This window comes from Elephas maximus, chromosome 1 (assembly GCF_024166365.1).
Source record: "Elephas maximus indicus isolate mEleMax1 chromosome 1, mEleMax1 primary haplotype, whole genome shotgun sequence".
Taxonomy (NCBI): domain Eukaryota; kingdom Metazoa; phylum Chordata; class Mammalia; order Proboscidea; family Elephantidae; genus Elephas; species Elephas maximus.
In genome coordinates, this window is record NC_064819.1 from 99,303,886 (window position 1) to 99,317,080 (window position 13,195).

The 13,195-nt window shown below is 38.3% G+C and overlaps 1 protein-coding gene across 4 annotated transcripts in view; it reads right to left on the reverse strand.

The window, feature by feature from the left end:
• FKBP5 (FKBP prolyl isomerase 5) overlaps window positions 1–13,195 on the reverse strand; it is a 119,859-nt gene that overhangs the window by 64,128 nt on the left and 42,536 nt on the right. The gene's annotated exons all lie outside the window — the stretch shown is intronic.

A 13,195-nucleotide genomic window follows, 5' to 3' on the forward strand; every position in this document is an offset into this window, starting at 1 on the left:
ATATTGTCAATCAAAACCCTTTTTCTTTCTCAACATGGTAAAGGGCATTTGGAAAAACCCACACCTAACATCATATTCAATGGCCAAAGACTGAGAGCTTTCCCCTTAAGATCAGGAACAAGATAAGCAAGCTCACTCTCACCACTGCCATTCAATATTGTACTGGAAATCACAGCCAGAGCAATTAGGCGAGAAAACAACATAAAAGGTATCCAAATTGGGAAGGAAAAAGTAGGTTTTTTTAATCCAAAAAATTTTTTAATAAATAAATAAATAAATAAAAACTTTTTTTTTTTTTTTACTTACAGATGACATGATCCTATATATACAAAATTCCAAAGACTCCACAAGAAAGCTACTAGAGCTAATAAATGAAGTCAGCAAAGTGGAAGGGTACAATGCCAACATACAAAAATCAGTTGGGTTTTTATATGCCAACAATGAGCAATCTGAAAAAGAAATTAAGAAAATAATTCCATTTACAACAGCATCTAAGAGAATAAAATACCTAGGAATAAATTTAACTACAGGTGAAAAACCTATACACTAAAAAACTATAAAGTATTGCTGGAAAAAAAAAATAAAGAAAACCTAAATAAGTGGAAAGACATTCCATGTTCACAGACTGGGAGCCGTAATATCGTTAAGATGCCAATACTACCCAAAGTGATCTGTACATTCAGTGTAATCCCTATTAAAATTCCAACAGCTTTTCTTTGCAGAAATAGAAAAGCCAATCCTCAAATTTATATGAAACTGCAAGGGACCCAAATAGCCAAAGCAATCTTGAAAAAGAACAAAGTTGGAGGACTCGCACTTCCCAATCTCAAAAATACAATAAAGCTACAATAATCAAAATAGTCTGGTACTGCTATGATAACAGACACATAGACCAATGGAAGAGAATTGAAAACCCAGAAATAAACCCATACATTTATAGCCAACTGACTTTTTACAAGGGTGCTAAGTCTATCCAATGAGGAAATAATAGTCTTCAATAAATGGTACGGGGACAACTGGATACCCACATGCAAAAAAATAACATTGGACCCATACCTCACACCATATATAAAAATTATCTCAAAATGGACCAAAGACTGAATTGTAACAACTAAAAATAAAACTCTTAGAACAAAACACAGAAGTAATACATCAAGACTAGTTTTCAACAATGGGTTTCAGGTATGACGCCACGAGCAGGAGTAATAAAAGACAGACAAATGGGATTTCATCAAAATTAGAAACTTCTGTGGATCAATGGACTTTATCAGCAAAGTTAAAAAACAACCTACCGATTGGGAGAAAATATTTGGGAACCACATGTCTGATAAGGGTTTAATACCCAGAATATATAAAGAACTCCACAGCTCAACAACAAAGGACAAATAAGTCAATTAAAAAATTGGCAAGGAACTTAAATAGATATTTCATCAAAGAAGATATACAAATAGCCAATAAGCACATGAAAAGATGCCTAACCCCATTACTCATTAGGGAAATGCAAATAAAACCACAATGAGATACCATTTCACCCCTACTAAACTAGTTGCCGTAGAGTTGATTCCAACCCCTGGCGACCCCCTGTGTGCCAGAGTAGCTGGTTTTCAATGACTAATTTTTTGGAAGCAGACAGCCTTTCTTCCTAGGAGCCTCTGGGTAGACTGAAACTGTCAACCCTTCAGTTAGCAGCTGAATGTGTTAGCCATTTGTGCCACTAAGGTGGCTGTTATCAGAAAAATGGAAAATAACAAGTGTTGGCAAGGATGTGGAGAAACTGAACCCTCATCCACCGCTGATGGGATTGTAAAGTAGTGTAGCCGCTATGGAAAACAGTTCAGCGGCACCTCAAAAAGCTAAGAGAAATACCTTATGACCCAGCATACACACCCAAAAGAACTGAAAGCAGAAATGCAAATTGATACTTAAACACCAGTGTCCACTGAGCACTATTTACTGTAGCCGAAAGGTGGAAACAACCCAAATGTCCATCGATGGGGTGAATGAACAAAATGTGGTATATACATACAATGAAATATTATTCAGTCATAAAGAGAAAATAAAACTCTAATGAATGCTATGACATGGATGAACCTTCAAAATTTATGCTGAGTGAAATAAGTCAGACACAAAAGGACGAATGCTGTGTGATCCTACTTACATGAGATATCCAGAAGAGGCAAAGGCACAGAGAAAGTTCACTAGTGGTAACCTGGGGCAGACAGGAGGGAGAACGGGGGTAAGGGGGGTGGGGAGGTGATATTGCTTAAGTGGTACAGCACAGTTTTGGTTAAGGGTAAGGAAAAAATTGGGAAATGGATAGTGGTGACTGTTGCACAACATGGTGAATGTAATTAATGCCACTGAACTGTACACGTAAAACTGGCTGAAATGTTTTGTTAAACATATTTCACCACAATAAAATTTTTTTAATTAAAACACACACACACACACAAACTCCAAACTTTTTCTTTTGGTTCTAACCATGCTGCTTTGCAGACAATGACGTAATCTCAAATAAATGGGGAACTTGTATAAATTGACCTGCTAGTTTTATAGGTCCCATCTGAAATAGGAACTTGCTCTTCATTTCTGGTTCTGACATTTCGATGGATAGAAATTATTCTTAGTAATCTCAAAGGATGGCTCTCATCAGGAGTACGGAGTCCATATTAACAGTGGTAGCATGAATAAAGATAAAGGCAAAAATAAACTTTTTTGAACTTTCACATTTATTTAAAAATAAATCTGAAAGAATAAAAAAAAATGGAATTCTGCAAGTACTATCCCTTAATTCCAGTTATGCTATTTGGGGTATGGGTTTTTATAAACAAACAAAACGTAACTAAAAAACTTCTTTCTCCTTGATCTAGTTGTACATGAAAAAAAGCAACAACAAGAACAGACAATTCCTAAAAACCTGTAAGTCACACTGAGAAAGTTTCACTGTTTTCCTAAGAGAGCCTTTTCTTCTTTCCCCTACCCTAGGTTTATTCTGGATTTAAAATCACTATGTAGCTATGGATATTAATCTACGATAAAGCTTGCTGTGTTGAACTGTCCAAAGGGACGAAATTGCTACCCAGGTCATCAGAGAGGGAACACACAGTTCCTTCTGTTATGGACATGCCAGATAAGCATGTACTCTCCAAAATGCTAGTCAGTAAACACCTGAGACATAACAGAAAAATGAGAAAACGCCTAATATTTCACCAAGAGTGTACTGAACACTTCCGTTAACGTAACTAAATTGTCAGATTCCCCCCAAATGAGAGGTCATTTTAAAGCCTCATCCACTAATTCCCCGTGTATATTACTTACTGTGTTGTTGTTTTCTCTGTTATAAAATAGATCTCTTGCATCAGATTATCCCACTGTCTAACAGGACAGTTTTCAGAAAGAAAAGAAAAAGAATATAGGAGCTGGCTACTTTGTTTGAAGCCCAAAAAGCTGCAGCAGCATTCTTTCTAAGCACCACGGATGTCTGTCTGGGCCACACAGGCTTTCAGCTTCCTATAACTAACGCACAAAAGAGAGAAAGAAAACACAAGGAAGGAAGTATGCCTAGGGCTCATAACAGAATGCAACACAAACTGAGCTTGACTTTGAAAATCTCCATGTAGGAGTGGACTGGAAAGCCCTCCTTTACTTTCAACACCAGGCCCCTCTCAAACTTTCATATACAATAACACAGGAGTAGTTATCTATTTTTAGATACGATATACATCTTTAAAAAGGTAAATATGCAAGGAAACACAATAAATATAGACTATTTAACTGTTGCCATCGAGTCAATTCGGACTCATAGTGACCCCACAGGACAGGGGAGAACTGCCCCATAGGGTTTCCAAAGCTGTAATCTTTATGAAAGCAGACTGCTACATTCTTCTCCCCAAGGGGCAGCTGGGGTTCAAACCCCAACCTTCAGTTAGCAGCTGAGCACTTAACCACTGCACCATCAAGGCTCCTCAATATGAACTATTCATCTATATAAAACTGCACATTATATTTATTCACCTGCTTTGCCCAAGGTAATTTCCTTCCTCCACAGTGGGGTGAGGAATGGGGAGATGAAGAAAAATAGTCCTATACATACTCATACACTTATTTTTGCCCCTTTGAAAAAGAAACCAGTGGCCAGAGTAGACAGGATTATATTAACAGAATAGTTGGCCAGACTTAACTCTTTCTTTTTTTCTCCTTAATCCTCCTACCTTCCCCTTAACCGATTACGCCTTTCACATTTCCAACGCACTCCCAAAATTCTGAGTCAAGCCTCCACCAGTGATTGCTGATTGCCACGAGTTAGTTCTCCACGGACCAAAGGCTCTTAGAAGTCTTAACCCAGGAGAGGAAAGGAAACCCTAAATGGAACCACTGCCTTTTAGCTACGAATTATTTCTTCCTTTATTGTATCTCTTATTCTTCTCAGTACAAGTCATTATTGAAGAAAGCAAAGGTAATAGACCAAATTAAAATTAGCTTTGTCTCTCTCTGCTTCCTTTGACGAGTTGTTGTTAGTTGCCATTGAGACAATTCCGACTCATGGCAACCCCATACATTGGGTGAGTTACTGTTCTCAAGCAAGCAGAAGGCAAAGACTTATGTAAGTATTAAAACAAAAAAAATTAAAAAATATTAGCACGATCCAAATATTATTAGACAATACAGAATGAACCCAAATACAGTATTTTTCCGCTTAACATGCTTTTACCCTACTTGGCCTCAAGAAGGTTGAAAGGGAGTACTAAGTTACCAACTCTCTCCAAGATGATGCTGAAATGACCAAAAAAGATTTTTTAAATTTATAAGCTTCTGAGATGGAAAATAAGGTGTCTCCTTGGTGAGCCAAAAATTTGGGGGAATTCCTGGAAGTCAGGAAGCAGATGAGGTCAGACCAAAGGAGAGAACAAAGAAGAGCAAATTGCCTTCCTAACACCAACTGTAAGAACAGCTCTTCCCAAAGGAGCCTGGGGTCAGCCTCACAGAAAGCAGGAGGGAGCCACAGGAAATTAACTGGAGAGCCCGGGCTGAGGAAACAGCAGACCAGGGCTGGGATTAGTCAGGCCACGTAGGCTTCTTTCTCTCCTTGGTGCACAGGGTAGTCACCATCTTGTCTACTGAAGTTCACCAAAAGTAAAGGAAATTTAGCTTCTAAGCTTTTTTTCTTTTTTAAAAACTCATCTATCTTAGATTCATTTTTCATTTTGCTGAACTACCTACCTAATTTTTTTCATAAGGTACATAAATAAACTGAGTTCATATATATCTGAAAGTCTCTTTATTTGCCCTCACTATTTTTTTAATTGTTACTGAGACAATTAACATGTCATAAAATTCACCCTTTTAAGTGCACAATTCAGTGGTTTTTAGTATACTCACAGATATGTGTAACCATCGCCACGGTCAATTTTATAATTTCATCACCGCAAGAAGAAAGCCTGTACCTTTTAGCTACCCAGCCCTCCAGCCCTAAGCAATCACTAAAATTACTGTCTCTTTTAAATTTCTCTATTTTAGCCATTTCATATAAATGAAATCATATATGTGGTCTTTTGTGATTGGCTTCCTTTAATTAGCATGCTCGAAGGCTCATACATGTAGTAGCATGCATCAGTACTTCATTTCTTTTTATGGCCAAATAATACTCCACTGTATGGATATACCACATTTTGTTTATCTAGTCCTCAACTGGTGGATATTGAGGTTGTTTCCACCTTCTGGCTATTACGCATAATACAGCTACAAACATTCATGTACAAGTTTTTGTGTGAACATATATTTTCATTTCTCTTGCATATATACCCAAGAGTGGAATTGCTGGGTCATACAGTATCACAGGGGTAAATTACTAGCTTGGGTTGATTCATTAGGGTCTGTTTGGTTCTAAATCTGCTGGCGATTTCAAAGACAGGCCAACAAGGTACCATATGGCATAAAGTCTGTAAACACTGAATAGGTGGAGAATGCATGCCATTCTTTCTTCTTTTTTTTTTTTTCATTAAGATGAGATTCACATAACATGAAATCGGCCATTTTAAAGTGGCACTACATACATTCACAATGTTGTACAGCCAACACATCTATCTGGTTGCAGAACACTTTCATCACCTCCAAAGGAGACTCAGTCCTACTCATTCTGTACCCCCATCACCTAGTGTAATTGGTATATAATTGGCAGTCAGTAAATGTTGAATTGTCATTTTCAAAAACAGTCAATATAAAGTCAGGGAAATATCAGACAATATAAGGAATCAGTGCTGAAATGCCATTACGAATTGACTATATTCCTTTCTAAATCTACTCTGAAAATTTTAATCTGGAGAATGATAATGTACTTTTCAAGTGTAAATATAAAAATAATTTTCTGTTCTAACCAGGAGGAGTGGTAATTAAGAAAATCTAAGCATAATTAATCTCTCCCCGAAATGCATTTTAAGGATATGCCTTTGCATACACAAACACATAGCAGATTTATCATAATAACAATTTTGGTTTGACAGCCAAGAACTGGGGGTCTACACCTAGCCATCCATCACTGAGTATGTATTAACTAACAGCTAGAGGAAGAGATGGTTCAGAGACTTGGACTGCAGAGGAAAGAAGCCTGGGATACAAGCTGGCTGTACATAATCTATTCTCTGTAATACTGCATCCTTTATACTATACAGGATTCTCTCATTAAAAGTTTCAAAAGTCTAAATTATGAGCTAAAATAAGATAAAAACACTATAATATAAATTAAGCAGATTTAAAACTTGGCTTCACTATATTTTTCCCAAGATCCATCATGTCTCCAAGAGAAAAACTGTACAAGAATGGTATTTTGGGTCTTAGACCTTTAAATACAAGGAACAAAAACCATGGCCACCTTAAATGCCCACCTGAGGAGAGAGAAGGGAGAGAACACTGCTCTCAAGTTCAAGACCAGAATCTCTAGCCACTGGGTTTTGACAAAGGTGGATATTCCACCACTGGGGAGACTCAGTGTTTGGGAAGAAAACAGTCTGGGAGGAAATGGAATTTACATGGCAGGAAGAAATAAAGCGTGTTTTTGATGTGTCCCTACCATCTATTAAACTCCTCCACCCAGGGTGGGTACCCTCTCCTGTATGCAGATACAGCTCCTGACCAGTTAAGGTTGTTGTTAATATGACTTACTCCACCTCCTCAAAGTCAGGGTCTTAAAGCCTCCCAAGGTGACAACTTAATCTCGTTAATTAATCCTGTCAACAAATCCTGTCAACTAGATGAAGATTCATCTCCCCAAGTAAATACCCTCAGGAGTGACTCAGATATTCCACGATCCTGGAACCCAAATAAAGGGTACACTGAACAATGCCAGGAGGCCTAGGTGTAGAATGTTTGGCCCTCAACTCAGTTTTTCCATCTGTAAATTTCAGGGGGTTAGACTACAATGGTGGGTTTATTCCCAAATCTAATATTTTATATTTAAAGTTATTTTTAATGAGTAAATACATATTTTACTTTAAGGGGAAATGATGCTAATATATGGAAGGAAAAGAAATTACTAGGGAAAGGAGATTATTATTTAGTTTTTCACGGTTCACTTTCCTTTGCAACCCTCTGGCAAAACATTATCAAATCTGAGCTTTTCCCTCTTAGATACTGCAATGGATTGAATTGTATCCCCCAAAATGTGTCAACTTGGTTAGGCCATGTCTAGTTGTCCTCCATTTTGTGATTTTCCTATGTGTTATAAATCACAACGTCTGCCCGTGGTTAAAAGGATTACTCAGGTCACCCCCCCTGAGCCAAGGTAAAGGGAGTTTCCCTGGGGTGTGGCCTGCACCAACTTTTATCTCTCAAGAGATAAAAGGGAAGGGAAGCAAGCAGAGAGTTGGGGACCTCATTCGACCAAGAAAGCAGCACCAGGAGCAGAGCACATCCTTTGGTCCTGGGGTCCCGGCACCTGACAAGTTCTTCAATCATGGGAAGACTGAGGACAAGGACCTTCCTCCAGAGCAGACAGAGAGAGAAACCATGGAGCCAACGCCCTGAATTTGGACTTGTAACCTACTGACTGTGAGAAAATACATTTTTCTTTGTTAAAGCCATCCACTTGCGGTATTTTCGATATAGCAGGACTAGATGACTAAGACAGATACTGTATTAGTTTTTTATGACTACCATAACATATTACCACAAATTTCCCAGCTTAAACAATACAAATTTATTATCTTACAGTTCTGGAGATCAAACATTCAAAATGGGTCTCCCTGGGCTAAATTCAAGGTGTCAGCAGGGCTGCTTTCTTATCTGGAGGTTCTAGAAGAGAAGCGGTTTCCTTGCCTTTTCCAGCTTCTAGAGGCCACTTGTACTCCTTGGCTCATGACCTCCTTCCTCCAGTTTCAAAGCTAGCAACATTGCATCTCTCTGACTGTTCTTCCACAGCACATTTTCTTCTGACAGCAGCTGAGAAAGTTTCTCTGCTTTTAAGAAATTATGTGATTAGGTTGGAACTACCTAGGTAACTCAGGAGAATCTCCCCATCTCAAAGTCCTTAACCCTAATCATATCTGCCAAGTCCCTTTTGCCCTATAAGGTAACATATTCACAAATTCCTGGAATTAGGACATAGATATCTTCGAGGGGCCATTATTCTACCTACCACAGATACCTAGTCATCCAATCAAAATCATAAGAATTTCTCTGAAGCCTAGAATTCCACTGACTTCCTCCATTTCATACTCAGGGTTCTATCTTTTATCATCCAGTTGGATAACAATGTTCTAATTTTACAGTAGAACAAAATAAAAATTTGATATATGTCACTCTGCAAATTCCTACAGAATTTCAGAAAACAACTGTACACTTGAAAATGGTTAAATCTGGAACATTTTACTCAGCTTCTCAATAGTGTAATGAGTTAAAACTGTAAGTAGACTATATAAAGAACTCCTACAAATCAACAACAAAAAATTTTATAACTTAATTTAAAAACAGAAAAGGACTCGAACAGACATTTCTCCAATAAGCACATGAAAAGATGCTCAACAACATTAGTTACTGTTGTGTGCCTTCAAGTGAATTCCAAAAAATAGCAACTCTATGGGACAGAGTAGAACTGCCCATAGGGTTTCCTAGGCTGTAATCTTTATGGGAGCAGGTCACCAGGTCTTTTCTCCCGTGGAACTGCTGTGTGGGTTTGAACTGCTGACCTTCAGGTTAGCAGATAAGTGCTTAATTACTGCGCAACCAGGTTACTTAATTATTCATCATTGGTGTTAGGTGCCTTGAAGTCCCTTCTGACTAACAGCGACCCTATATACAACAGAACAAAACATTGCCTGGTTCTGCACATCCTCACACTTGACGTAATGCTTGATTGAGCCCACTGTTGCAGTCACTGTGTCAATCCATCTCATTGAGGGTCTTCCTCTGTTTTGTTAACTCTCTACCAACCATGATGGTCCTTGTCCGGAGACTGATCCCTCTTAATAACACATCCAAAGTATGTGAGACTTAGTCTTGCCATCCCTGCTTCTAAGGAGCATTCTGGTTGTACTTATTCCAAGACAGATTTGTTCATTCTTTTGGCAGTCCATGGTATATTCAATATTCTTCGCCAACACCACAATACAAATGCATTTTCTTTAGTCTTCCTTATTCACTGTCCAGCTTTCATACGCACATGAGACAACCAAAAACACCACGGCCTGGGTCAGACGCACCCTAGTCTTCAAGGTGACATCTTTGCTCTTCAACGCTTTAAAGAGGTCTTTCACAGCAGATCTGCTGAATGCAACGCATCATTTGATTTCTGGACTGCTGTTTCCATGGGTGTTGATTGTGGATCCAGGTAAAATTAACTCCTTGACAACTTCAAATCTTTTCTCTGTTTATCATCATGTTGCTAGCATACTGGTCCAGTGGTGAGGATTTGTGTTTTCTTTATGTTGAAGTACAATCCATACTGAAGGCTGCAGTCTTTGATCTTCATCAGTAAGTGCTTCAAGTCCTCTTCACTTTCTGCAAGCAAGGTTGTGACATTTGCATAACGCAAGTTGTTAATGAATGCTCCTCCAATCATCATGCCCTGTTCTTCTTAGTCCAGCTTCTCAGATTATTTGCTCAGGGAATAGGTATGGTGAAAGGATACAACCCTAATGCATACCTTTCCTGACTTTAAATGGTTCGATAGTCTCTTGTTCTGTTTGAACATCTGCCTCCAGATCTATGTACAGGTTCCTCATAAGCACATTAAGTGTTCTTGAATTCTCATTATGTTAATGTTATCCATAATGTTATCAATGTTACTCATAATCTGTTATGATCCACACAGTCAAATGCCTTTGCATAGTCAATAAAACACTGGTATTCTCTGCTTTCAGCCAGGATCCATTGCTGTAGCCACTTTTGAATGATCTTCAGCAAAAGTTTACTTGCCTGTGATATTAGTGATATTGTTCTATAACTTCTGCATTTGGCTGGATCACCTTTCTTGGGAATAGGCATAAATACGCATCTCTTCCAGTCGGTTGGCTAGATAGCTGTCTTCCAAATTTCTTGGCATAGACGAGTGAGCACTTCCAGCGCTGCATCCATTTGCTGAAACATCTCAATTGGTATTCCGTCAATTCCTGGAGCCTTGTTTTTCACCAATGCCTTCAGTGCACTTGGACTTCTTCCTTCAGTACCATCAGTTCCTGATCATATGCCACCTCTTGAAATAGTTGAAAGTCGACCAATTCTTTTTCATATAATGGCTCTGTGTATTCCTCCCATCTTGTTTTGATGCTTCCTGAGCCATTTAATATTTTCCCCATAAAATCCTTCAATATTGCAACTCGAGGCTTCAATTTTTTCTTCAGTTCTTTCAGCTTGAGACACACCGAGTGGGTCTTCCCTTTTGGTTTTCTATCTCCAGATCTTTGTACATGTCATTATAGTGCTTTACTTTGTCTTCTCGAGCCGCCCTTTGAAATCTTCTGTTAAGCTCTTTTATTTCATCATTTCTTCCTTTTGCTTTAGCTACTCGACATTCAGGAGCAAGTTTCAGAGTCTCTTCTGACATCCATTTTGGTCTTTTCTTTTTTTCTTGTTTTTTTAATGACCTCTTGCTTTCTTCTCCATATGATGTCCTTGATGTCATTCCACAATTCATCTGGTCTTCAGTCATTAGTGTTCAACGTGTCAAATCTACTCTTGAGATGGTCTCTAAATTCAGGTGGGATATACTCAAGGTTGCACTTTGGCTCCCGTCAACTTGTTTTAATTTTCTTCAACTTAAACATGCAAATGAGCAATTGATGGTCCGTTCCACAGTCAACCCCCGACCTTGTTCTGACTGATGATATTGAGCGCTTCCATGGTGTCTTTCCACAGATGTAGTCGATTTGATTCCTGTGTGCTCCATCTGGCAAGGTCCATGTATACAGTCGCCGTTTATGTTGTTGAAAAAAGGTATTTGTGATGAAGAAGTCCTTGGTCTTGCAAAATCCTATCATGTGCTCTCCAGCATCGTTTCTGTCACCTACTAATATTCCAACTACCAATCCTTTTACTTTGTTTCCAACATTCACATTCCAATCACCAGTAATTATCAATGCATCCTGATTGTATGTTAGATCAATTTCAGACTGCAGAAGTTGGTAAAAAATCTTCAATTTCTTCATCTTTGGGCTTAGTGGTTGGACGTAAATTTGAATAATAGTCCTTATTAACTGGCATATGGATATTACCATATCACTGACAATGTTGTACTTCAGCTAGATCTTGAAATGTTCTTTTTGACAATAAATGCAGTGCCACTCCTCCTCAATTTGTCATTCCCAGCATAGTAGACCATATGACTGCGCAATTCAAAATGCCAATACCCCTAATAGGGAAATATAAATCAAAACCATAGTGAGATACTACTTCACTCTCACCCCTTCACTCCCCGACCCCCAGGTTGGCTATTATCAAAAGAATGGAAAATAAGAAATGTTGGTGAAGATGTAGAGAAAGTGGAACCCTTGTGCATTGGTGGTAGGATTGTAAAATGGTGCAGCTGCTGTGGAAAACAGTCTGGTGGTTCCTCAAAAAGTTAAACACAGAAATATCTATGACCCAGCAATTCCATTCCTGGGTATATGCCCAGAAGAATTTAAAGCAGGGACTCAAACAAATATTTGTACACCAATGTTCATTGTAGCATTATTCATAATAGCCAAAAGAGGCCTACATAAATGGAAAAATGTACCATGCTCATGGATAGGTACCCAAACCATCTACAAAAAACAATGCAATCCCAATCCAAATACCAACAGCATTCTTTAAAGAGATGAAAAAACTAATCATTAACTTTACATGGAAAGGGAAGAGGCCCCAGATAACTAAAGCACTAATGAAGAATAAAGTAGGAGGGCTCACACTACTTGACTTCAGAACCTACTATACAGCTACAGTAGTCAAAACAGGCTGATACCGGTACAACGACAAATGCATTGACCAATGGAACAGAATTGAGAACCCAGATGTAAACCTATCTACCTACAGTCACCTGATCGTCGATAAAGGCCCAAAGTCTATCAAATGGGGAAAAGACAGTCTCTTTAACAAATGGTGCTGGCAAAATTGGATGTTCATCTGAAAAACAATGAAACGGGATTCATACGTCACACCATACACAACAAGTAATACAAAATGGATCAAAGACCTAAATATAAAACCAAAAACTATAAAGATCATAAAAGAAAAACCAGGATCAATGCTAGAGGCCCCATACAAGGGAATTAACAGTATACAAACCATAACTAACAATACACAAACACCAGAAGACAAGCTAGATAACCGTGATCTTCTAAAAATTAAACACATGCTCATCAAAAGACTTTACCAAAAGAGTAAAAAGAGAACCTACAGACTGGGAAAATTTTTTGGCTATGACAAATCCGACAAAGGTTGAATCTCTAAAATCTACAGGAAAATCCAACACCTCTACAACAAAAAGACAAATAATCCAGTTAAAAAGTGAGCAAAGGATATGAATAGACACTTCACCAGAGAAGACATGTAGGTGGTTAATAGACACAGGAGGAAATGCTCGAGATCACTAGCCATTAGAGAAATGCAAATCAAAACCACGATGAGATACCATCTCAACCCAACATTACTGGCACAAATCAAAAAAACAAAAAATAACAAATGTTGGAGAGGTTGCAGGGAGACTGGAACTCTTAAGCACTGCAAG